Source organism: Opisthocomus hoazin, chromosome 8, assembly GCF_030867145.1.
Source record: "Opisthocomus hoazin isolate bOpiHoa1 chromosome 8, bOpiHoa1.hap1, whole genome shotgun sequence".
NCBI lineage: Eukaryota > Metazoa > Chordata > Aves > Opisthocomiformes > Opisthocomidae > Opisthocomus > Opisthocomus hoazin.
The window spans coordinates 24,539,865-24,565,293 of NC_134421.1; the positions used below are offsets into that span (position 1 = coordinate 24,539,865).

The 25,429-nt window shown below is 45.4% G+C and overlaps 1 protein-coding gene and 1 long non-coding RNA gene across 11 annotated transcripts in view; one reads left to right on the forward strand and one right to left on the reverse strand.

Moving 5' to 3' along the window:
• Window positions 1–500: 500 nt before the first annotated feature.
• LOC142362303 (uncharacterized) lies at window positions 501–5,621 on the reverse strand. The gene is made up of 3 exons (XR_012764934.1): window positions 5,422–5,621; window positions 2,943–3,580; window positions 501–567 (listed from the first exon to the last, which is right to left on the reverse strand). It is a non-coding gene; the product is annotated as an uncharacterized LOC142362303 (long non-coding RNA).
• Window positions 5,622–7,017: 1,396 nt separating this feature from the next.
• Window positions 7,018–25,429, forward strand: part of ATP2B1 (ATPase plasma membrane Ca2+ transporting 1) — a 63,847-nt gene continuing 45,435 nt past the window's right edge. For 3 of the 10 annotated variants that reach the window (XM_075429330.1, XM_075429321.1, XM_075429329.1), the window contains exon 1: window positions 7,635–7,752. The gene's annotated coding sequence lies outside the window, so the exon portion shown is untranslated. Of the gene's footprint in view, window positions 7,164–7,275; window positions 7,421–7,634; window positions 7,753–7,844; window positions 7,938–8,917; window positions 9,085–9,189; window positions 9,424–19,075; window positions 19,176–25,429 lie in introns of those variants that run through there. The other 7 variants (XM_075429324.1, XM_075429322.1, XM_075429323.1 and 4 more) reach the window with 7 other exon arrangements.

The window sequence follows — 25,429 nt, forward strand, 5'->3', positions numbered from 1 at the left end:
GGAGAGGTATAGACAACTGCAGAATTATCCTAAACATTAAACTTGGAATGACATATATTGCCTGCTGGAGGCTGCGTCTTCTCACCATTGACTATAAAAGGAGCCTAGGGTTACCAGTACAGGTATCCCTGTGTCCTTTTTAAATGTCAATATGAAGACGAATCCCATCCTACTGACAAGAGGAGAAATACCACACAACAACAGCACAAACTGCAAATTCATCATCTGATGCATTAGTTCCATGGGATGTTCTTGGGGTTGGGTTGGCTTGGGTTGGCTTGGGTTGGCTTGGTTGGCAGGAAGTGTGGGAAAGGTGTCACTTGGGGGAAAAAAAAAAAAAGCTGAACCAAAGGAAAAGTGAAGGAGAAGGTACATAAAGGGAAAGGAGGCAAAGGGTTTTATGCAAAGGAACAAAGGGAGTGGAAGAGTGTGGTTCAGCACTTTGGTGCAGGGCTGGGCAAGTCCTGAAGAAAGATCTCTAGAAGATCCCAAATGCTTACCTCAGTTGTTTCCAAAACCTCAATATGATGTGACTGAATCCTTGATTGGTTCACCTCCGCATTTTCCCTATGTACAGCAGAAAAATACAAACACTTGGGTCATCTTCATCATAAAACAAAAGTCTCCCCTCTAGTGTTTTTAGTCCAGAGCAGACAATGGGGAGAGGCGATTTTGGCTGAGCTTGATTTAAACTTCCCATTACGAGCCCTTCTGCACCAACCTGTAGAGCAAGTATTCCTGTAAAGACTGATTCATTAACAGCAAGTAAATATATGTCTTCAATGTATACAGCCAAAAACTGCACAAATGTGCTAGCGTAGTGGTTGTCAGACACTTTGGACCAGTGGATTATCACCAGCCCATATCATTTCTGAAAACTATTACATATGCTGTCAAGGACATCTCATACATTTACTCCTGACTATAGTCCCACAGACCACCTGTGGGCCCTTTCTGATATGCTGGTGGACGGTTCTCTGTGCATGGCTTGCAGGTCAAAAGCCACCACTGGGGCTAGGGGCTTGAACGTGAAAGGCACCGAGAACTGGCTGGAAGAGTGAAACAGATCTGGTTGTTTTTAACAGCAAATAGACTAAAACACGAAAGATAAACAAAATTAAGACTTATTTTAAATCTAAATTGAATAGATGTCAAAGCCTTTTATGTGGATTCATTTTTAAATCCCTTGTAGTAATCCAAGCTATTTTTAGTAACATAGGTGTCAGTTTTAGTAATTATTAGGCATGTGCAGCTCTCACTGAATCCAGTCAGAACTGAAGATAACAAAATTGTCAATGTTTGGACTGCTGTCATGTACAGAATGTTTTTATGTCTTTTAATCCACTTCTGTCCTAAACCAAATTGCCTTTATTGCTGCGTAACATGCTGTAGCCTGAAAATAACCCACAGTCCTGTTACTCGATGTGCCCATAACATGATGTATTTAAACTCTGGTAGTTCAATACAAGGCTGCTATGCTATCCAATTGATAAAAGGGAACTTAGGGAGAGGAAAATACTATTGATCTTTTCTACTAGTACATAATAGAAACATAGTTGATGCCACAAGAACTGAGTTAATTTTCCTCGATTTTATGAGCTAGCAAGAAACATTCTAAATTATCTTTAGAAGTTTGTTCCTACTCACCTTAATATTTATAGTTGTATTATTACCTGATAATAGAGACAATGCCCTAGTCAAGACTTTGCTCTTTTGACTGCCCATAATCTACACTTAAGCACTCTAAGCGTACTTGATTTTCCCTATACACAAGTATAAACATTTTTAAGTAATGCTTTTACTATAATTTATACTATGAAGAGTGATTTATTTTAAGACTTTGATACTAGATATTTTATAGCCACACCTTTTCACAGATATTCAAATTTTCACCTTGACAATCTTCAGATCTGTTATTTGTAATCTGGAAACGATTATTCGTGAATAAGACTTGCAAGGCTGAGCCTAGAGTTTTAAACTACGCATGTGAAATAAGTCATTCTTAATATTTTTTAAATTGCAGTTTTAGGTAAAGTGGGATATTTTTCTTAGTATCTTAAAAACAGCCAGGATGATTTAGAGCTGTATCTGATGAACAAAGAAAACAAATAATTTACTCAAGCATATTCTGGTCATTGTTTATCATTTGAATGATTTATTCTTGATTAAGGTAGTGGGAACAAGGTAGTGCGTTTTTTCTGATACTCCTCCTTGAAGGAAATGCAGAATGGGAGCTATTAGCTCTAATGACTCTTAAATGTTTCAAAACCATCTTGAACGATCGCCAAGGGGCAGAAATGCTAAGGTTTGCTGAAGGAACCTGCGGCTTAACTGAATTATCTATTTTCTTATCCAAAGGACTTTGAAGTAGCATTGCTGAGAGACAATTTATTGTTCTCCTCAAGACAATTACCCAGCACTGACAAGAGACAGGAGGGGCTACGGTTATTCTTCCCAAAACTAATTTTTGTGAGTCAGGATTGTGACTCAGACTGGTCAGTGATCTTGATGTTAGCCTCAGAGATAGAATGGTTACCCCTGTTGTTTCTTATCTTGGGGAGGGGAGGAAAAATAAACAAAACCCTTGTCACTTGATCACAGAGGAGCAGGATCACAATGCCACAATTTATGAACCAGATATTCAGTCAGCATGAATTGGAATAGGCCCACAAAACCAGTGAAATCAATGAAGCTTCACAGACTAACATCAGCTGGTGAGAGGCTCTCAAAGATCTGAAAAGTTCAGCAGAGAGGCCTTAAAAAGCAACACACCTAAAATTACCCATGGTCGCATAAATCAAATGAACTAACAGTTTTTATTTCAGTGTGGAATTGCACATACCATGAACTCCCCAAAAGTACATTTGTACCTTGGTAATTATAATGGACACTCCCACATTTTGATTCTTGGGGTGAAGGTAAGTTGCCTGACTGATACTTACCCATAACAAGGACAGGCACGGAGAGATGATGGCTTGTAGCAGCTTCAGGGAGATGGGCAACAGCAGTGTTGTTTTAACAAACTCTCCTAGCAAACTGGACCGAATTGCTTTCCAGGAGAAGCCTTGCTTGAGAGTGGCCATCCTTTAGGAATTCAGCAACGAAGCAGCAAGGGTCCAGCCATGGGGGAGAAAGTATCAGCTCCAAACCAGGGTAGTACTACGTAGGAAAGCCGCTGCAGGGGAGGTAGCTGGGTGCTCACTGTATGCATTTTTGAGCTCTACTGGTATGCTATTTAGCTCACATTCATTCACCAGTCATTTCTTCCTTTCTAAGAGGCAGCCATGGTCATACTGTCTCATCACATCGATACTTCATTTTATTTTTTTACATTTTATCATGAAAGGCTTCCCAAACATGTTTTTTTCCTGTTCTTTATAGCAGTGTAAAGTATGGTTATCCTAGCTTACTCTCTTTTTTTATTCTCCTCTCTCCAAGTCAGATTCTCCATCAACTCCAGGATATTTTGCTTTGTTATTTTTTTTTTCTTTGCATGTAGACATTGCGCCTTTGTTCATGAAATATCTTTCTACTCTTTCATCTGGTCTGGGGTTGTAATGCTGCTGTGCTGTGATGGCACCTGAAAAGAACAAGTAAAGAAGAAACAGTTAACAGACAAAGTCCAGTGTATTTTTTTCTTATTTATTTCAAGTATTATGTAAATGAAAAGTGATCTGTGCAATAACTGTTGCTTCTCACGTTCCTTTGTTTATTTCTATCTTTCACCCTCCTGATCCTGCACTATCACAGTGAAAGAACATAAAACTAAACAAAAAAATTAAACGAAAAATTTTGAGAGGGAAATGGAAAAGAGCAAAAAAAAAATTCAAGTATTTTAAATTATCATATGCATTCACAACAGGAAACACATTATGCAGAAATCCTGAGCTCCTGAACACTCAAGAGAAAGAATTTTGAGCTGATAAAAATGCAAATGCTTACAGATAGGCCTCTTTCCTAAGGAAAGGCTGGATAAACTGAGTGATATTGTTTTGTTTCACAAGGTCATTGCTAGGATGCGTGGGTGGATCATAGAGCAATTTGGCCATCAGGACACCAACAAGATGAGCCAGCAGCCAATTGTTTGCTTATCTAGATGGCTGCCTGGTCTTTTAGGCAACAGACTGATGTGGTACAATGCAGGATACTGGAGCCATCACCAGATGCAGCTTCCACCTTCCCGCAGGAACTGGGGCAGAGCCCCAGCCAGGAGCACAGGGAACAGGAATCTTCTCCACGGTGGCCTGTGGAGAGTGGTCCAACAGCAGTACTGGGTTGAGAAATCTTACTGGGAAAAGTGTAGCTGGTATGGAAAATGATTGGCTCTGCAAGCCCAGTAGAAGCTTTGGAAACTCATCTCTCTGTGTGCACACACAAACCTTCTCCCAACTTCTCACGCTTTCTCCACTCTCCAGTTTAATCAAATTTAATTAATTGGCTCAGTTTGAACAGGATCAGCACTAGCAGGATAGTCAGGAAAACAGTTTCAAAATGAAATAAAGTTTAGAACTATGCACAAAGTAGAAAACGTCTGCCTTCTACTTTCTCTTCTCAGGTTAAGCCTGTTGTGCGGTTTTGCCAAAAGGCCCCTAGTTTGTATGGGATGGTGAGGTGTCACTCAGACCGTGGCCGCCTAACTCGTTTTTGACCAAATATTGTAATGATCCAAATACTCTGATTCATACTCTTCATGTTGAAGTCTTATAACAAGTATATCAGATTCAGGCAGCTCACAACTCTGTGACACATTTTCTGCCTCTGTTAAAACGTAGGATACTTGTCATTAGAGCATTGGTCACAGAATGAGTGGAGCTATTGTCACTGATTTGTCAAGCCTGGCCTTTCCAAATTGTCTGCAAACCACACTGAGTTTTCCTGAAATGGTAATGTTTCCTCAAAAGTTAAATGAAAGAGCTCCAGAAATATTCCTCTGTGCATCTTTGTTTTGCTTGCTTTATATAATCGGTGACCTACATTATATGGAATGTTTTCTGTTAGTCAATTACACATCCTAACCATTAGAAATAGGAGGAGTGCCTATTTTCTCAGAAAAATCATGAAGAGTGTTGTAGCTTGAGGATTAATTTGGAAAACATTTTGAAATCCTGAGGGAAAAGATTCTGCAGAGCTAGAAGAAATTTCTTACTTTCAGCCAATGTGTTGCATGTTTTTATGCTATCCTCGTGTATCAGTGCAAGAGGAGCATTAAACAGTAACTGTTTTGTGCCTTGAAAAATGTATCCACTTAGAGAATTCTACCATAACTGTATCTCAAAAAATTAATGTTGATATGTACCCCTCCCACCTTTGCTTCCTTCCTGAGAAGAAAATGGGATATTATTCCCATTTCATAGACAAAGAACTGAAGCACAACCTACCTACCTACCCTCAAGACAAAGGGAAGCAGGTACAGACACATACCCGAACTGTAATGTGTTGTGCCCATCATCTCCCTCTTAGCTGCACCAAAGCGAACCTTGTCTGCCTGAGAGCGAGGAGGTATGACAGGACTGTGCAGAGCACATCTGCCAGTCTTATAAAGCTGTATGGAGAAACGCGGTTCCCAAGTGCCCGGGGAAGCGTCGCTGAGCTACAGCCGTCAGTGCAGAGAAGGGTGCTGAACTGCAGACAGAACGTAAGAGAATTTGGTTTGTGTGTGTTCAGACAGTTTCAAGTTCTCATTCCGGGAAGAAATACAAGAAATCTCCTCAACAGAACAGTCTGCAGGATTGCTTACCTCAGTATTTTGATTTTTCAATTGACCTCTAGATATGGAGAGGTAAGGCAGCATTTTTAGCAACATCCAAAATGGGCAGGAGCCAATTACCGCTCACCATCTCCTTCGATTGCCTCTCTTGAACAAGGAGTAGAAAAACGTTAACAGGCATTCAGGTACGAGAGAGAGAGACAACGCAGCCGAGGCAAGCCACGGTAATGACGCCGTTAGGATGATTTATTTATCTGTCAGCCCTTGCGGGCTTTGTGCTGACTCCATCCCGTCGCTTTAACCCCCGGGCTCTGCAGCCGGAGTGACAGCGCAGCTCCTCCCTCCGCGGCCCCAGCGGGCTCCAGTGGCACCGAGGGAGAAGCGGGGTGCTGGCGGCAGGCCCGGGGCGCCCGGCGGCCCGGCGGGGCAGCCGCCCCGGCGCGGTGCCCGGCGGAGGGGCGGGCACGGCCTCCAAGCAAGGCTCGAAGGGCGGTCGCGGCCCCCTTTGTTTTTCTTTCTCCCAACGAGGAGGCCCCGGGCTGCGGGATGGGAGGCGCTGAGCACCTGCGGCCCCCGCCGGGAGCTGCCAGGGGCTCCCCGAGAGGCGGGCACGCCTGACGGGAGGCTGCACCCGCTGCTCCCCACCGCCGCCAGAGACGCCGCCCTCCTCATCCCTGCCGCCACGCCAGAGCCTCGCCCGGCTCCGCCGGGCTCCCCGCGCCGGTGCGGGCCCCGCCGCTCCCGCAGGCACCGGCCCGGCTGCCCTGGCGATAGGACGGGCGGGGAGGGGAGGCCGTGAGGCGACACCGCCCGGGCGGGCGCGGCACGGCGTCCCCGCGCCCCCTGGGGCAGAGGAAGACCGCGCCGGCTGACCGTTAGGGCGGCCCCGCCTCCCCTCACAGCGCCGCCGCCGACACCGCCCCCGGGACGGGCCCGGCACCGCGCACGGCCCACACCCACCGGGGCAACCGAGGCGCCCCGGCGCCGCGGACCGGCTCCGGCCCGCCACCCCCTCCCGCCGCGGGGGATCCCCGCCCCCCGAGGCAGTCCCCGCCCCCCGAGGCAGCCCCCGGGCCGCCGGCGGCGGCGCGGCACCCATGGGTGGGGGACACACACACACACGCCACGCCCCGCGGGAGCCGCTCGTGGCAAAGTCACCGACCCCCGAAGCCCGCCGGGCTCCATCAAACGCCGAAGCCCCGCCCACCGACGTCATGGAAACAAGCGCGTCACCCTCCCGCCCGCCAGTGGCGGCGGCTGGGGGGCGGGGAGAGGCGCGAGGCCCCGCCCCCGCAGGCGCCGTGCCTATCGGAGCCGCTCCTCCTCCTCCCCCATTGAAGACGCCGCACGTCGGGGACCCCCCCCTTCCCCGGCTGCGCGAGGGGCCCCGTCACGTGACCAGCGCTCCGCAGGCGGTGAGGGGGGCGGCGATGACCGGCGGCTGCGGCGCCGGGAGGTGCGGGGGCGGCGGGAGCGGGCGGGCGGGCGGGCGAGTGACCGACCGCGGCGGGCGGAGGACGTGGGCGGGCGGATCGCTGCGCTCCGCCCCCCCGCCCGGTGGCGCCCGGCTCCTGTAGCGGTTGCTCTGCGGCGCTGGGGCTCGGCGGCGCGCTCGGCGCTGCCCGGTGCCTGCAGGGGGAAGGAGGCGGGCGGGCCTCGGGAGCGGCGGCGGAGGGAGCGGCCGCGAGGAGTGCGAATCGCTGGTTCCTGCCGGTGAGGCGACGGGGGCGGGGCGGGCGGTCCGCGCCCCCCCCTCCTTCCTCCTCCTCCTCCCCCGGCTCTCCCCGCGCCGGTGCCCCCTCCCTCTCTCTCTCTCTCTCTCCCTCCCTCCCCAATTCGGTCGCCGCTTCCCCCCCGCCCCCACTCCCTGCTTCCCTCCCCCCGCGGCCGCAGGGCGGGGGCGGCGCGGCGGGGCCGGCCGGCCGTGGGCAGGGCGGGGAGCGCGGGGACCTTGTGCGCTCGGCGAGCGGGTGGCGGCAGGTTCGCGGGTGCCTCGTTCCGACCCCCCGGCTGGGCGGCGGCGGGGTCGGCCCCGCGGCGCCGAGGTAAGCGCGGCTGCGGCGGCGGATCTCCTCCCTCCCTCCCTCCCTCCCTCCCGGCCCGTCGGGGCGGGCGGCTGCAGGTGCGGCGCTGCTCCGCTCCGCTCCCGCCTTGGGGCTGCGGGCCGTGGCCCCGGGAGGCGGCGGGGCTGGGTGCCGCGCTCCCCGGCTCTCGCCGGTTTTCCCCGCAGGTAACCGGAGCGCGCACCTGGCCGCCGCCGCGCAGCCGGGGCGCGGCGTGACCTTGAGGGCAGCGGATGCGGGGCTGAGCCTCGGCGGGGAGCGCAGCCGCCGGGCGCGCCGCCGCGGCCCCGCAGCCCCCCGACGGGCGCGCACACGCCGCGGATTACGATGCTCCTGAGCCCCCGCCGCACGCCGGGTTAAGCAGCCAGGATTAGCCCGCTGCGGCTGCACGACACCGACATCCCGGGCGCTTCTCCGCCGCCCCGCGGGGGCCGGGAGCCCCGCACCCGCGCAGCCTCCCCCGCCCGCCCGCCCGGCGCGGCCCCGGGGCGGTGTTTTCGGCCGCGGCCGGGTCTCACGCCGCTCGCCGTGTTCCCATTGATCGATGCCCGGCCGGGCTGCTTGCCGATCGGGGCGGGCGGGGAAGGGATGCGGAGCCCCCGCGGGACTCGGTCGCTCCGCGGGTGAGCGTGGAACCCGCGCTGGCCCGCCCCGCTCTGCGGCGGGAGCGCCTCTAACGGCGGCGGCGGCGGCGGTGTCCTCCTCGTCCCGGCGGTGCGGGTAACCTTTGGATGTGGCACCGCGCGGGGTCGGGAGCAGGCCGGGGCCCCCGCCGGGGGCCGGCCGGACGCTGCCCGGGGCGGCGGGAGTGCGGCTCTCCCGCCCGGCTCCTCGGGCTGCGGGAGAAGGCTGAGGTCGGGAGGGTTTAGGGTTTCGGGAGGAAGGTCGGCCGCAGGGGAGGGGACGGGCGGCTGCCCGGTCCGCGGGAGCGTGTCGTCCGGCGAGGTGCGGGTGTCGGCCTCGGCGCGGAGCAGCGTCTGGAGGCCGGGAGCTGTGGGTGGGTCTGTCCCGGGGCTCCCGACCCGCGGGCGACCTCTCTGCGCAGCGGTAGGAGGGGTCGGTGCGGTGGTGTGCGTGGTCCACGCTCGACATAAATCCTTGCGAGTATTTAAATGTTGGTTGGTTTTTTTTTCCGTTTCACTTTTTAAAATGTACAAGAAGGGGACGGAGGGGAAGAAAAGATGTACAGCAAAAACATTTCGGGGGCTTTTTTTTCTTGTCATTTTAAGATCCTCGTTACAGAAATCCCTAAACATCTATTGCATACAACATTCTGAAATTTGTGTCTTCGGGTGCGGAGGTTTCCTTCTCCAGGTCTGTGTTGTCTGCCCTGGTACCTGGTCTGACGGCGTTAGAGGGGTGGCTAACTGGGTGAATGCTCAAATCGTGTCACTTCTTGGAAGCGAAGTCTCAAGCCAGACGTACCAGTGAGACGCGTCTTGCATCGTTAGCGACTGGCAGTCTTGACTTACTGGGGGGAGAAGTGGCGAGCGCCTTCGGAAAACCACTGCTCCTCCGAAGGCTGCTGCATCTGCATAACACTCGTGGCTCGTAATGAATTTGAGTTGGAATAGCGTTTTTAGGTGCTCGAAAAGATCTTGGCGAGGTAGCTTGCCAGCTCCTTGGTCCATCCCCCGGTGTGTTCAGAAGGTGGTAAGTGTAGCTATAGCCAGTGCCTTTTTTTTTTTTTTTTGCTGTTTGTTGGAGCTTTTCAAGGATTTGTTCCAAACACCACAAATCGTGAATTCCACAGAAGTAAACTCGTGTATCTTTAAACTATTGGCTTTTTTGGCAGGAATAGCTTCCAATGTACTAGGACTTTAATACTTATGGCATAATGAATGGAAACTCTCTCGGTGTCAGTGGAAAAAGTGGTCACTGAATTCAGTGAGGGGAAAAAAAAAAACCCAAACTCGTACACTTCAGTGTGAAATTTTCAGTCTGGAACAGCACCGTTGGGTCGTTCGGTGTGTTGCTGCTCTTTTGCTTCATTATGGTAACCCACCCAGGTTGGGGTATCTGGAGAAAACGGGGATCCTGTGTTGTGTGCGGACACTTGCAGGTTTTCCCAATCAATATTGCTATCTCGGTGCTGAATTGCAACATTACTGCTTCAATGCATTCAAAGAAAAAATGCTACTTATGATGTAGATAACTGAAATGATACAAGTCAAAACTAATTTTAAAGGGAATTGTGGCTGTGCTCTGTGTATGCACACAGAGAGTGACTCACTATTGCATATTAAGCAGACGTGTTTGGGAACTTGAAGCAGAAAGCAGACTAGTGTCACATTAGCATTGGGTAAACTGTGTATTGCTTTCTTACAAAGTTGTATTACATACAGATAATGATATAAGCAAAGGATCCCCATTCATGTAATACACAATCAGCTAATAATCTGTGAATGATCCTACCAATTAAAATGCCCTGCAGTCTAACGTTCAAATTTCGTTTAGAAAGTGGTTCTTTCATGGACCATCATATAGAGAACTTCTGTCAGCTGTTAAAATTGAGAACCTCTAAACGGTGTTGTGGCAGCTTAACAGGAAGCCGAGTGGCATGCAAATGTCCTGCAGCTCACAGTAGTGAAGGTCTAGTAATTACTTTTTTTTTTTAATGTTTGAATTTATTCAGAAGAGTTTGATAAACTGGAAACAGTCGTAAGATGAAGATATTAAGAAGGAAGAAACGTAGGCTGGATCTGTTGAAGCCACCTCAAAAAATGGATGCTTTGGAAGAATTAACCTTGCCAACATTTAAGATTTTAGAGCTGGGAACTCAATATTAACTGACAAGTTCAGAATGGACTTGGCAAAGCAATCAATAACATGCCATAGCAAGCAAGTCTCCCTTGACATAAGGGTGGACAAGATAACCTAAAGTATCTTCTAACTCAAATTTCTTCCATTAAGGTAGACTAAATATTAATGGCACTGAGCATTCTTTACTGCTGAAATGTGACCTCAGACATGTCTTTCAGTGTTTGAACTGTTTATTTTAATATATATTCTCTTCTGTTTTTAGGGAAAATAACACTAGTGCAGCAAGGATGCATATTTTGCTCAGAGTTGAAGTCAGCTTTCAGTTAGCAAAATTTAATCTAATGCAGGATAATGAACAGCCATGATTAGCCCAGGGCATTTAAATGTAAATATCTTTTGAGCAATACGGAAGACTGCTTGAATCTATGGCAGATTTTGTTATAGAAATGCATGCTTACTTTCCTCTGAAAGGATCAATAAAATTGCAAGAAATTTGTACTCTTTAGTATTCTCAACTTGTCTTAATATGAATAATTATAATAATAAAACTTGTTAAAAGCTGCTGTTTGGGAGATAACGATCTTTCTCTGTACAGTATTTTAATTAAAAATTAGATAAAAATCTAAAAGTTGCAGTATTGTGTCTAAAAAGCTAAGATTACCTCTGTCTACTGGCTTGCTGTAATGTGTGCAACAGTCTCAAGTAGGGTTATTTTTTTTTTTTTTAGTCAAACCTGTTGAATTTTTTCTTGAAGGCATCATTTTTATTTCTCCTTACAAAGTCAACTGATTGAAGAAAAAGGAGGGTGGTGGGCATGAGGTGATACTGTTGCCTGTTTGAAAAAGAAGTGAACCTATGATAGTTTATGTAAAAGTTGGGTTGGGTATTTCTCACAAGCGTTAAGAATTACTAATCTAACTCAAAATGGCTTGTATTTAGATTTAGATTTCTTCACTGTTAAATAACTGTCACTAATGTTAGTTTTCCCCTAGCTTTGGCTTCAAGTTGTGGAAAAGGCTGTGTTTGCTAATTGCACAGCAGCGTGATAAAGAATAAGGAAGGAAAGATTTTTTGTCATGAACCACCCCAAACCTTTGTATCCTCATGTAAAAGCTAAAAACATGTTTAACGTCTCTGAAACAGGGCAGCTGCCTACAGAAGATGGAAGCGATGATAATAAGCAGTACAGAAGGAAGGTTTCTGGGAGGCATTATGTACAGTGAAATCAAGAGGCAAAAAATTGGACTAACCCATCTTGGAACGATCGGAACTTTTCAAACCAAATGTAATGTCAATGCAAGTACATGGTATTGTCCAGTTTGTCTTTTATTTCTAAATTCTCAGGCTTTCAACTGTAGTTTATAAAAGTGAGTTTCTAGTTTTCATGACAGGTTTAACTTGATACGAGCAGTAAATTTGAGGGATCTGCCTGTTCAGGCTATTCATATGCCAGCAAACATTATGAAAGTGATTTCTGCTGCCACTTATAAATCTTATTCTGACTGACAGATGACAGCAGGAGGTGTTATTAGTTTAATTTTGGTGAATTGCAAAGTAGGCATGAGGCTTTCTCAGTTGGTATTTCAAAAGTCTGGTGGGAGAAGAAATGTAAAGAAAATGTAGGAGGCGTTTTTAAAAAAAAAAAAAAAAGCCAGAAATGGCTCTGAAAATCCAAATTCTTTCTGTCCAGTAAGAGATAAGATGTAACTGCATGTTACAAGAAAGATAAATAACATCTGCCCTGCTTTTGGAGGGGACTGGACTGAGGAAGAGGGTGTACCATCCCCTTACTGCCGTTGGCAACAGTGCTGTGCAGTTACGGGGTGTGTGGATGCATTTCAAGGATGACAGAGTTGATAAGCTTTGGTGCTGGCCACTAAGCCTGGCTGGTTTTGCCACCTAGCACGTGACCGGTGTCTCACACTAAGAGTAGTGTTAGTTTATGGCTGGCTATTTTCTTCAAAGGAGTATCAGAAGAAGGGACCTAGGTAAGTTCCTGCATGGCCTCCTACTTATGGTGAGCTTCAGTGGTCTGCATGTCTCAGGTTTTGAATATTGCTTATGAGCTGGATGCCTCCTTAATTCCCAGTGAGCGTAGGAAGCACCGTGTTCTTAAAACACTCTTCTGCGGAGCCTATCACTTGTAATCTGCTACCCTTACTTGTGCCCTTATATTCTCAGAAAGATAAGGTGGCAGCAGGGAATACAACACTATTGGGTTCTGACCACTTGGTGTACAGTGTCTGGTCTACGAAGAGGAGGCCCGGGATGTACCGTGCTCTGCACGGTCGACAGCGACACACCCCATCTCAAGGCAGAGAGGATGATTCAGCCGCTCTTGCATTGAGCAATTGTCTTAACTTCCTGGGACTCAACCCAAGGCTCACAGTGGTGAGCTTGTCTGCTTGTCTTCTGTCTTCACTGAAACTCCAACTTCGGTATTCACTCTAAGATTTTGAATCCGAGATTATCTTAATCACCTTTACAATACATGCACCAGTGGAAGAAGAAATGAAGTGCTCTTTTCGCTGGAATGTTACAGATGTGCTCTTGCATAGAGATCACACCTCCTTTTTTGTGCTTGTTATTCAACAAGTGACTGGCAGCTTGTCCACATGGCTCTTTCAGGATTGCTTCTGTGTCTATGCAAATACAAGGATGTGTTGCTTGCGGTGTGTACTTTGGCTTCCTGAATGACTGCATTTCTAATGAAATCAAGATATCTTGGGTCTTATGTGATAATAGATCTCTTAAAAAAAAAAAAGTAAAAAAAAAAAAGGAAAACACACAGTGCTGTATGATAGAATAAACTTTGTCTGCAAATCAGATCTGAATATCTGTCTGGATTTAAAATGAATTAAAACCAACCAATATCTCCATATGGGGAAAGGAGGAAGAGGAGACATTAGCTGTGTTTGATGGAGTTTTTCCACCATAGAAGGAAATAGCCATAGTGCTACGCTCTGCGATGAACTAAGGAGCTTAGCCACTGGTGGTAAAGTATTGTAGCTTCTGCAAACTTTTTGTAGGAATACTTCCAGAATATTAGAAGAAATTAAGAGGATGGCCATTGTGACTCTGCAAAAGCTTGGAAAACTGGAACACCAACCATACAAAGCCATAAGGAGATGGGAGTGTTTGAAGTCCTGATCAAAAGACTTGGTAGTCATTTCTGTTAATATGCTTGATTGCTTTTTTAATATCCAAAAGTTATGGCACACTTTTATCATGGCCTTCTGAAGCTGCTGTGTTGATCAGCATAGTCCAAGAGACGGTGAGGACAGTGAGACAGCTTCATTTGTACTCGCTTATTTGGCTTGTCACCACGAGTGGAAAGTTTCACAGGGTGGCTGAGGTGGCCTGGTAGCTACTTTCCACCCTGTCCTGGGCAGCTCAGTAACCCATCTCTCCTTTGTGCAATCTCTGCTCCTTTGCATCTGCTCACTGCACCAGCAGATGACTTGTGTTACGCAGTCCTCGTGCACAGAATGGGCTCGGCAAGGCTCCTGTGAGGGAAACTGCACAAGTCTTCAGATAGGTGGGATGAGAAGGTTCCTCCTTGCACAGTCGTCATGTGAAACCATTCCCTAGAGAGTTTTAACCTTTTTGTGTAGAAGAACTTGAAGTTATTGTTCTGACAGTAGATTGGGGAATAGTTTGAGTGCCAGCCTTCAACTAATGGCTTTCCAGAAAAAATTATTTGGATCTGTCCATGAAGTTCTTCATACTAAGTAAAATATTAAAGAATATTACAGCACATTAGCTATACGCCTAGCTGGTTTCTGATAATGCAGTGGAGGAAATGAAAAAGTTCTTGTGGTATTGTATGTCCAGACTTGCTTTCTGAGATTTTTTACTTAGATAAGACTTAGGAGATAGTAACAACAAATGGGTAGAAAAGATTACATGTTTGGTTAGCCCTTAAATTATCTGAGAAAGGGTGGTATTTTTTAACATCTCCTGGCTATTTAGGTACAGTAGAGACTAAAGCAGGATCTTAATTTGCATACTGAGCAGGAGTTTTTTCACTTCCACCTAGATGCTACTGCTTTCACTGCGGATATTGCACTTTAAATTGCTTCATGTCGCTTGGGTCTGCTGATTTTTCTTCACTCAGGAATTCAGCTGGTACAAAACTTCATGAACCCTATGGAATACCATGCAAATCAATACTCAAATTAGAGCAGTGTCTAGCAGCCTCACTCCGGTGAGGTTGTGTGAAATGTGAAATGATTTAAACTGGCTGGCAGGATCTGTGCCAGATGGCTTTCTAATATATGTAGTTGAGAAGCTAGAGACTTGACAGCTGGAGAGGGTGGGGAAGGTGCTCTACCACTGCTAGCACAACTGCTTTACTTCTGCTTTATTAACAACTCAGATCACTTGAGCTTCTGTTCGCCTACTTCAGCTCTGAAATCCATGTAGTTAACAGTGACAGAGATTTTCGGGTTCTGCAGTGAGCTTGCTTTGCATAGTGAAATGCCTTAACGTCTTCACAAAGTCTGATTTCAGATGTGTGTTTTGGCAATAGGTGAATCTGGCTGTGGTGACTGCAGATCTAGGGTTTTGTTTCTAAACTGGATCTGAATTTCTAAAGTGAGTTGAAAGGGATTTGGTAATAAAGCACGAAATTGTCTAGGATTTGAGAAAAGCAGGGTCTCTTGCCTTTTGTTTTTTTTTTTTTTTTTTTTTTTTTTTTGCATGTTAGTTGGTTTCTGTTAGTGGAGGCACTCGTGGTGGAGCTATCCTTCAGATGGAGATGCTGCTCATGGTGCATACTGGGTTACAGGAATCTGTTGAAAAAGCTTTAGTTCAAACATGCACTCTCAAAAATGAAATACCAGCATATAAAGCAGTGGTACATACTAAGAATATTGTCTGCCTGTGAGCGAACAGTTCTCATGTATCTTTCTTTTTTCCTTGTTGATCCTGGTGTTGCTGGGCATTGGACAGCAGCATCTCAAACCACCTTACCAAAACTGCTTAGAAAAGGTTGTCATGGTTATGCAAAGTGTGATACCCTGAAGCTGCAGTGTGAGCTTAAGCTACCTCAAAGCTCAGGAAATCAGTTTACTGGATGGAAAAACACAAGAGGTGGATACTTGAGGGTGTTACTTTGGATTTTCTGGGAAGACACTGTAGTAACATTGTGGAAAGTGGACTACTCACTCGAAAACTGCAACACTGAATTTGTGTAGGCTTGAAGCTTTGTGTTCTCATCCTATTGTCAAATCTAAAGTGAGAGAAATGAATACGGAAAATAAAGCTATATATATATATATATATATAACCATGGGCAAAGTGCTTTGAACTGGACAGCGTAAATGCATGTTACTTTGAGGCAGTGATCATAAACCAGGCCTGTTTGAAGTCTCTGAAGGCCACTCCTGAGCATTACTAAGCTGGCAAAACTGCCACTGAAGGGCTTAGCTCTTTGCTGCAGAGGTTGGGAGTAGCTGGAAATGGCAATGTGTGTCTGGTGCTGGACTGTGGTGGGAGGGAGGCTGGCTGGCCTAGGTCCCCGGGGGTGAGGGCAAAGGGGGAAGCTGGGACTGCCTTGGCTGCCCAGAGCCTGTCCCCCCACTGTGGGGCTGGGGTGGGAGGAGGTCTGTAGGAAAGGTCCCGGCCACCGCTGGCCGGAGGAGCCCCAGTCAGCAGGGTGGCCCTGTGCTGGCAAGGACTGGCCCACCCTGAGCTGCTTCAGCAAGGGCATGGCCAGGCTGGTGGGTTATTGCCCTCCATCTAAGCTGGTTAGGGGCCCATGATGTGGTGTGTGGGGAGAGGTTGATCGAGGTGGCTTTGTGTGACCTAGAAGGGAGAAGGCTAAGGAGGGACCCTGGTGATGGTCTTCAGTTGGGCCTCGCAGAGGAGGTGCAGCCAGGCTCTTCTTTTTCCCACGATGAACATGGGGGTGAGGAGGAGAGCTTCCATGATCAACTTGAGCTGCCCTGGAAGGGGACAGTCCCCGTCACCCATGTGACCTGCAGGAGGAACCACCGGCATTGCTGCTGTCTTTCTTGTCACCAGTTCTCATCTAGGGCTGTCCCCTGACCTTGAGGTCAGGTGAGCGTCAGCATGGGCCAGGGTGCAGGCCCATACCTTCTGCCGGTAGCGGAGGCTCAGATATTCCTAAACAAACTGTGAAACCACATCCTTCCTCTTGCTTGTGCCTGCTCCAACATGGTAACGCAGCTGCCTGAGAGGCGAATCCAGCCTGGCTGACTGCGCTGAACCTCAGCAGTGACATCCCGGCCACTTGCATAAACATCTCAAGAACTGAAACTGGTCACTCCTGGCCTCTGCTGTTGCTGAAGAGACACAAGTACAGCCAAGATGAGATTCAGGTGACTCAGCTCAGGTCCTAGGTGGCTACATTTAATCTTTCAGCAGAGAAGTTATAATTTATCCATCTCCTATTTTTTAGGTTTTTTTTTTTAAAAGCATAAAATGTCTACCTTAGGTATAGGTGTTACCTTTTGGTCAGGTGAATATTGCATGAGCTGGGAGGAATGTAAACTTCTAACTTGTGGAATGCAAACAGGCTTCAAAACCTTTGATTGGACATCCAGGTGGTAAGATGAGAGTGAGATGGGGAAGAGCACAATTTCAGCGTTGGCTTCCGAAAAAACTCTTGGTTCTGCTGCATGCTGTCTGTTACTAATTATTGAATGACTAAATCTTGGGGAGTGATTAATACTGGAATCGGTAATTGTTCAGCTGTATACTAAATGTAAGGTTTAGGCTTTTTAGGTTAAAACCTGAGATAACAACAAACTTCTGCAGATCCTTAAAGGCAGCTGTAGAAATTATAAAGTGTAAAATTCTGTGGAATTTGTTGCAGAAACTTACCTAAGAAGAAAAGCACTGCAAACATACTCATGTTTCAAGGGACTATTCAGTGCTTCCCCCTACCCTACCTGTTCCATATAAATGTATTGCATGTTTTAACTTGCTGATTAGAGGCCTAGTCTCAGTCTCTCAAATGTAAAATGTATTATAAACGTAAATATACACTATATTACTAAGTTCACATTCTTTTAGGACTAATACATAAGCTTGAGGTGAAGTACATTCAGCTGTCAGTGAGATATCTTTTTTGAACTAGAAAAAGGAGGGCTTAGAAGAAACAAAAAGCTAGGATACTAAATAATAATGAAGGATACTAAATTATTTGGGATCTTAATGAGGCTTCTGTTGCATGACGAGTTAGAGTTGTGGTATTGTACTCATCCAATAAATTGCTATGTGGATTTTTGGCATTCACCTTGCTTATACCACCTGTTTACCACTTCGTAGTCATATATTCAGTCATGTCTTTTGAAAAATTCATCTTTCCTGCAAGTATGGTTTCACATTTGCTTGACTGAAGCAGTTTCAGTGTAGTTCTGTGCCCTGTTTTGAGTTGGCACTGGTATTGGATTATCTGTGTGGTGAGTCTGGTTAGATAAAAACAGCAGTTTTCCTGTCTGGATCAGCTTCTCATGTATCTGCAGAACCTTCACTGTTGTCACAAGAGACAGCAATTATTTGGGGAATACCAGGATGATCAGAGTGGTTGGGACGGATCCTTATACTTGGGCATCACCGTGTTTGTCATAGAAGAGACAGGGCATTTCCTGCCGTGGTTGCCCTACATATAAAGCCTTCTGAGCACCCTGGCCAGAGTCCTGGCAACCAATCAGGCACAGCAAGCAAATAGAAAATGCTGCTGGAGCCCTGAATTTCAACAACAAAACTGTGAGGTGGTCTTCTCCCATGCTAGGGGAGAAACTTTAGTCAGCTATGCAATATTAAACCGTAAGCTCTGTAAGATGGGATACAGTTTGGTCCACTTTGACTTATTCATTTCATGAATCTGCTACATGAAAATGAAGCTGAGAAGCGAACACCGCTTTCCTGTAGAAGTGGGGAGCAAAAGCAGTCATGTAACTTGCTGAAGGGTGATTCTTCTATTTTCAAAACTTGAAACAAGTGAAGGTTAAATTCCATAGCTGCAGGCACATTCTTCCTCTTGGGCAGGCAGTAATCAAAATCTAATAATTCAAGCCGTCACAGCTTTTTAAAGTTCATGTGAAGTTTAAGATGATGGACATTTGTCTTTTCTTTGGGAGGAGAGTGTTTTGCTGCTCTTCTAGAGGAAATTTTGAGACCGAGAAGCTCATAGCACTTGCGTGAGCTTTTCGTATACAAGCTTTTAAACAGTGAAGCTCAGAAATAGCCACCCAATAAAATAATTTCATAAATGCTTAAGATTGGTGAGGATTTTATATTGGCTTAGTCTCTTACCAACAAGTTTGGAAATACTGACTTTATTTAAAAAAAAGAAAAAAGATTTTGCAGTCTAATCAAACAAAGAGCGTCTGTTTGGAGCTTTTGCCATGAAGGTATGTTGTCTCATGTTAGCCTAGAGTTTAGTGTTCACCTCCATGAGATGAGCTATCAATCTGTCTGCTTAAAGCCTGTTCCTCTTTCAAACTGTTTCCACAGCCGCTGCTGTGTCAACACCGTTCAGCCGTAATTGCCAACTCCAGAGCAGGCTGATCAATGGAAATGCTAAATAAAGCATCTGAGTTCTTGCCTCAGAAGATGTGCAAAACCAGACTTGCCAGTAGGTGCGTGCCTCTGCGAAAGCCAGCAGAAAGGTTAGCTGCTCATTACCTTCCAGTCCAACACCGTGCTGTACCTCCTGACTCCTTTGCTAGTGGGTAGTCTTGTACTCTGAGTTTCTCAACTTTCTGAAATCCAGGTGAAGCTGCTTTTTAAGAAATTAACAACCAAAAGGTTTTAGATTTTCTGAAACTGAGAAACAACAGAATCCATAGGAATAAAAACTGACTAGCTTGAACAACAGCTGTGTAAAGTTTTGGGTTTTTTTTTTTGAAATGTGGAGCATCAAGCTTATGGTACTTGGTAGCACTGTCAGTGTTGATCTTGCCATTTTTGTCAGATATGAGACTTTGAGATGTGATGTGACTGCTGGATGGGGATCAGAAACAAAACACCGGCCCTACTGGCCGTTGACATACATGCTTGTGAAAGCCTGAGGAAGTTCTTGGCATGCTTTAAACTAACCACATTAGGTTTGCATGCACAGCTTTTTTTAGTGCTTTCTTACAAGGTGAGTATCTTTTCCACAGCTGATAAGTAAAATGATGTCTGTACTCCCTCTGCTGGCTCTGAAAAAATAGCTTTCATGAGCTTAAATAGTCGAGTAGCACCTCTTACAAATATACCTATATGAAATTCTGAGTAAAGAACAGTGTAAGGAAAGGAAGAGGGATTTTCCTGAAAATAGGTCAACAAATAGTTGCTGAAAGCTAATCAGGTGTCTCAGATGCTATCTCCTGCTATAATGGTAAACACTGGTGTTGTATATACCTTTGTAATTGTAGTCTGGTCTGTTTTTGTGTATCAATAATTGGATGGGGGTATCCAAATTAAGATGCCCACTACTTGTACATCTAGTCATACATCTGAGCCCTATTTTTATAGGTATTGTGTGCTATATGTACATAGAGATATCGTATCTGGAAGCCTCCAATGGGGAAAGATATAATTCCATAAATTACAGTACTCTGTACACTTGCTTGCTTATTGAGACTACTGTTTTCTTCCTCTGTGAAGAGATATCAGATAGTAAAATTCTCAGTCAGAATGGAAGAAGTTCAGGCCTTGAACAAGGTCTAGATATAGATAGGTGTTAAGTCCATAATCAAGACAATTGCTCTTGGAAGTCAACAGACATCTTTACATGCCAATGCAGTTAATTCTGTTTTCTTGTTTTCTGATACTATTACTGTTCTACTACTATTCTAGTTATTTTTGCTTTCTGGAATTGAGGAATGGTTTAACTGTTTTGGAGGATTAAGAGAATAACCCACCCTTATATACTGGTCAGTAACTGGTCTGAAGATAGATAAGTAGAGTAACAAGCCAAACTACCTTTTTATCATTTGCTAGCTCAGGCTATCCCTGAACAAGAATGGCTGAGTCTTGTGGTGTGGAAAATCTGGCTTCTGGTTGCTAAGTCTGAGAATGTTTTCTGGGTTTTCGCACCCACAAGGTGCATTTCCTGGAAAGCCCAGTCTTTTGTCCAGTCGTTTGCTTGTATAATTCATGACTGTCCAGCATTTAGAAACGGTAAGACTACTGTGCAAACCTGATTTAAGAATTTGGTGCAACCAAACACTCTGTGGTTCCTCCTGTTAGATTTCCCTTTCAGTATATCTGTGGCTGTCTGCAGATGTCTTTAGGCGTTGCTGGACCAAGAGGGGACTGCTTGGCTGTGTAAAAAAAGGCAGTAGCCCAGGTGCTCACACAAAGGTTCGAACATGTCTTCTTCTCACAGCAAGTGTGTTCCCCCTACCAAATATCCTGCTCCTCAGTTTTTCCTTTTGGGCACTCTGTTGTGGATTAAGGTCTTGAAGTTTAGCCCTATGACTTGGATATCCCCCACTTACAATTGGAATTTAGAGTTTTACTGCCATGCCCAGTAATTTTTGTTTTAATGACCAAAGCTGTATTTTAATAATGTTCCCATTGGTTGATGAGTACACCAAAACTTGTAGACCTGCATAGTACACACCATAAAATTTAGCTTAGCAATGCCTGCCTTGAACCCTAATCTTGTCAAGGAAGAACAGCTGAGGATTCTCAGCGCACAGGGAAATACTTCCATTTTCTAGGAAAGCCTAGCGTATTTTAGAAACCTCCAAATTAAGGAGTTGGAGATTCCTAATCTTAAAATAGCTTAAAATAATAAAATAGCTTATAATAGCTTGGTTTATTCTTTCTTTGAGCAATTTTGCAGTGAGGCAATTGTTTAAATACCTGATAAAATTTTCTCAGTGAAAAATACTTTTTGACAGCTAATGGCTTATTTTAATAATTCCTCAACAACAATGTTTTAGTAAGTACATACTTTTTGAGTTTTAAGGAAGAAAGCTGTCTCAAAAGCTGTTTAGTCTTAATTATGTGCATAAAGCATCATGCCTCCAATTAGATTGTGGTTTTGACAGACAGATGTGTAACTGTCTAAAATTTTCTTCCTTTACACTCTGATTCTGGATTCTGGCTGTATACTCTTCAATCATATTGCTGAGTTCCTTTAATTAGATTACTGCTCTAAACTTTGTTCAAATACGAACAAAGTAAGATATTCTCCCCCCAAAAAAAACAAAACAAATCAATCAAACCGAAAATCAAAACCAACTGTCATCTCAGTTTCATGCTGTTTTGGTTGGAAGGAAAGATTTCAGTAGGAATGGATACATGTGCAAAAATCTGACTCCTGTAGCACATCAAGAATGAACTTGCTGTTAGTAGTCTAGAGAAAGCTACTAGCTTCTGGTATTGAGTCTGCAAGTGCAAAATACAGAACTACACATAAAGATTCAGTGTAATTGTATGTTCGTTCTGAAGGTGAACTGGAAGCACTGTTTATAAGCTGCTCTGCTATACCTGTGAATGTTAAACATGTGAAGGATATTCAGGACTCTGTTGGCATAAATTTGTGTCTGTTTTAAAGCATTGCTTTCCTCCAGAAAAGGAGAAAATAGAAAGCAATGTTGTGAAGTACTGGAAGTAGACTCAAACTAAGAATTTAAGTAAACACAGATTAGAGACTATGGTAAAACTTGTCTTTCAACCTGCTTGACACAATGTACAGACATGAATATGCATGTAACTTAAATGAGCCAAATTCGTCACACAACTTTGAAACAAGTGGTATGGTTGTTTGTCAATGTGTAGGACTCCTCAGTAAGAAGTTTCAGTTCTTCCTAACCAGTACTTGGTAGCCTGCCTAAAGAGAACTTCTGAAGTCTGAAACTTGTTTGCTGTGAAGGATAACAGACTTCATACTTGCACCTTTTTTTTCCTCAACGTTGTCTACCTCAGGTAGGTTTTTTGAAATGCTGCTGAAGTGATCCTTAACTATAAAGGTTTTCAGATGGCTTCTTCTGTACTTCCCTTGACAAACTAATTAAAATAAGTCATTCTTAATAGGACTGAAATAATAAACAATTTTTTGGAGAACAGTCCTAGCACAGCTGCTTCCTAGCGCTCTTTCTCTTCTACATTAGAAATGGTGTCCTTCAAGCTAAAGGGTCTATTGAAGGTGCTGAGAAACCAGATGATGGTATCCTGGGAATAAGACAGGGGTACAGGAGGCTGCTTGGGAAACTGTGGAGCAGAAGGAGGCAGAGGAGGAAACCTCTGTGGATCTTCCAAAACTACCCTGAGAAAGACTGGGTCCCTAACTGTGGGAGCTTTGCTAATTCACGGTATCTTTTGTTTCATGGTGCTGTGTGACTCTTGTTTTGTCATGCTCTGATGCTCTTCTTGGTCACTTCCCTCCAGTGGGGAAACGGTAATTTCCCTGAGTCTTGCTAACCTCTAGAAGAAGCACTTGGCTTCTCCACTCTGCTTTACCTGTTTACTGCAGTAAGGGAAACTTATGAGCTGCAGGGGTTCGATTGAAAATGTAATTAGCTTCTGACTTACCAGGGCTGGTCTGTGAGCCCCTACTTGGCTGTATGGGGAAAGAAATTCACACTGAGCTGAGGTGCACTACAGTCAGATGGGTAATTGCAGTGGCCTCTTGGGGAAGTTCCTTGGAAGCCATGAGCTGGACATACAAATCTTGGGTCATAAAAGAGTTTGTGCCTTGATCAGTGGCCAGTTGGAATCACTCTAACATGCACATATTCAACAGTTTAGCAGGTTGCTTGAAGTTTGTCACTTGAGTGGAGGAGCTGATACTGCCCTTCCCAATTCCCTTTATGCTGTTGCTAAAAACAACCTGATTGCAGAAGTTGCAGAATGTTACTATATGCCACTGCAAAATAAACAAATGCTTGTGGGAAGTAGCTTTCTGTAGAAGGAACAAAGTAGGTCTGACTTAGCTGAGTCGGAAGGACAATCTGTAGGCTTAATGGATGGGTAGACTCTTGACCCTGAGGGTCAGCTGCAGCTGGACTAATGACAGTAGGGTCCCAGTTCAGATACCGTCTTTTGGAAGGAGGAATATTGCCCTTATTGAAGTAGCCACTAGGAATTCCTCCTGCTGAAGATTCAGCGCTGCCTTAGCAGGAGACTGACATCTCGATATGTATGCCCATGGTAGTTATGCTCTGGGCACGCTGGTGCCTGCTGACTTACTGCATTATTTCAGGTAGCCTTGTGCTTTGACTGGACATGGGAGTGAGGCAAACAAATATCCAGTCGTCAGGACTTGAGTAGGTCCAGCTGGTTGCTATGAAGTTTTTCAAGGCAGAGTCTTTCCTTGCCTAGAGGAATAAGCGTTTCACCAGAGCTAAACAGATACCTAGTTCACCTCCTAATTTGCTGTTTAGACTGGAAGCATAGTCATCTACAAATTGCATTAGGATCCACTGAAACTAGTGAAGAGTTAAGACCTCTGGTTTATAGGAAACTTGGGGAGGGATTTCCTTTATTGGGTGGAATAGGACTTTTGAATATTCTCTTGGAGCATGGCTTAATTTGCATTCATTTCCCCAGTCACTTTTTTCTAGTGAATTAATCGTACAAGTGATGTCTTTGTGCTCTCACAAACCCAAAGAGTTATGCACAGTACAGATCTTCACACCTGAAGACTTTATAAATGAAGCTGCAATTGTTAATTGTGCATAGGCATTTTGTACAGCAGTTACTAAACAGCCTACCAAAACTGAAAAATGAATTGAGTTTACTAAATCTGCTTGAGCTGCCGTTTGATGGTCTGGTGAATTTGCTATTCAGTTCAAGCGGTGTCTGGCCTTGGCAGTAAAGTGAAATATCATGCAGTTTGTTTAGTGGCATGTCACTTTATTTGAAATAACAGAGGGAAGATGAACCTTTCTTTGAATGGAGATAAATGCTGTCTTGAAGGTGGCAGCAGTATAGTTCCGTGATGAAGATACTCCCAGCAATGGCTGAATGTGTATCCCTTAAGTTGGCATATCCACATTGCCTTTATGACTGCTACAAATAAATCAGCTATTCTAGCGTCTTGTGGAAAAACTTCTGGGAAATCTGTTGTAACTTGTTCAGCCAGTAGAAACTCTGATATTTAATTCTTTTGGCTTTATTTTTTTGAGGGGGTGGGAATGCTTTTTGGATGACTACTTTCTGCACAAGGCTGCTGTGAGTAGCCCACACTTAGACCGTAGAGAAGTGAAATGCATGGCTGAGATCACAGCTAGTGGGGGGGTGGGGGGCTTGGGAATACGTGTGGTGCTTTCTATCTCCTTGGATCCGGAGGGGCAGATCGCATTGCTGTCAAAAAGTCAACGGTTCTTAAAGACCATGGAAATGGTGGCACAAGTGCATGGAGAAGGCAACAGCAGTGGAAAAACTATTAGTGAAGGAAGGGATGCCAAAACTGGTTGGAGTGCTGTGTGTCCCATGAGAGACAGAGAGAGACTTAAAGCAGGACCCAAAACACAGTGCTGTCTCTCAGTGGCTGAGGTGCTGTGGAATAAGAGTAAAAAGGCTTGCAAGCAGTTACCATTCTGAGCCCTGGGTTGCCTGCGTGACTGTTGCAACAGCAGGCTTTCACATAATCTATTACTTCATTAATGCTGTTGCCAATTAATGTAGGTGGCTTTTCCCAATGCAAAAGGATAAGGGTGGCAGGTGTAAGTTGCAGTGTTATTAGTGTCAAATAATGAGAGGTGCTTCAGGACCTCTGTGGGTGGAAGTGTTACGGCTGGGCACTGTGGCACAGCCTTACCTTGGTCACCTGAGGATGCAAGGACTGGCTGCTTGCATAGTTAGACCTTACAAAGTGGTACAATAGGAATCTCAGCTTCGTGCATCCTGTTTTCTAGCCATGCTTACACACTCCCTGGCTATGTTAAAGAAACAAACTGCCAAGAAAGGAATTTATTACCTT